This window comes from Charadrius vociferus, unplaced genomic scaffold, assembly GCF_000708025.1.
Source record: "Charadrius vociferus isolate BGI_N301 unplaced genomic scaffold, ASM70802v2 scaffold549, whole genome shotgun sequence".
Classification (NCBI taxonomy): Eukaryota; Metazoa; Chordata; class Aves; order Charadriiformes; family Charadriidae; genus Charadrius; species Charadrius vociferus.
Genome location: NW_009650103.1, coordinates 2,360,002 through 2,361,018, shown reverse-complemented (window position 1 = coordinate 2,361,018; position 1,017 = coordinate 2,360,002).

Sequence of the window (1,017 nt, the reverse complement as noted above, 5' to 3'; positions counted from 1 at the left end):
GGGCGTTGTGCCGGACCCCCCCACCGGCAGCGCCTCTCCCCCACGGCACGGGCCGGGGCGGGTGGCGGGCTGGGAACCGGCTGGCAAAGAGATGCCGGCAAGGGGCGAGCCCTCCCCTCGCTGCCCCGCGCCACCGACTTCAAAGCCCGGTGACCTTTCAAATGCAGCGGCTTTTGCACGGGGCGGTGAGACTCCCAGCCGGGGAGGAAGCGGGGAGCGCAGGGGGAGGATCTGGCACACCTGGAGCCACTGGAGGGATGGGGTTGACCCTCCTGCTCCGGCACGTGGGGACAGGGTGATGCTGCCCAGTGGCACCCCCGTGCCACCACCAGCTCCCCACTCCCGGCAGGAACCTGTGCCCCATGGGAGCAGTGTCTGCCCCGGGCACGGCCGGGCAGGGCCATCGCTGCCGCCTGGACTTTGGAGCGTAGGAGGTGTGCGGTGGCCCAGGTGCTGCTGAGGGGAGCGGCGTGCTCGCTCCCTCCGGCTCCGGCCCCTCGCCGAGCCGTGTCCCCGCGGCACGGGGCTCTGCCGGCGCCCTGGCACGGTTAGGGCTGCCTGTTTGTGAGCCACGGTCCCCGCTGCGCCGTGCGGGGAGCTGCAGGCGCCTGCGAGACGATGCTCCCACGAATGTCCAGCAGCAAAAAGACATCAAAGCCCGTCCTGATGGCAGCGAGTAAACAGGAAAGGAGAGAAAACCAAACACGGCTCTTTGCAACCGTTGGGGGAGAAAAACAACTTGCTCTCCAGGCGGGAGAAGGTTTGCTGTCCTCTCAGCTGCATCCCCCCTGGAGAAACGTGGCAAATGAGCCAAATGAGCCAAATGAGCCAAAAGGGCTCGGGACCACCTGCTCCAAATGCTGCCGAGTGTGTGGCTGCGGGGGGCTGAGCCCCACCGGCGGGGGGCTGCAGGAGCTGGGGGTGGCTGTGCATCTCCTGCTGCCCGCACAGACCGCGGCATCGTGCCCAGAGCTCTGCAGAGCAAAGTGGTTTTAGGAAAGCCGGCGGAGATGGGGC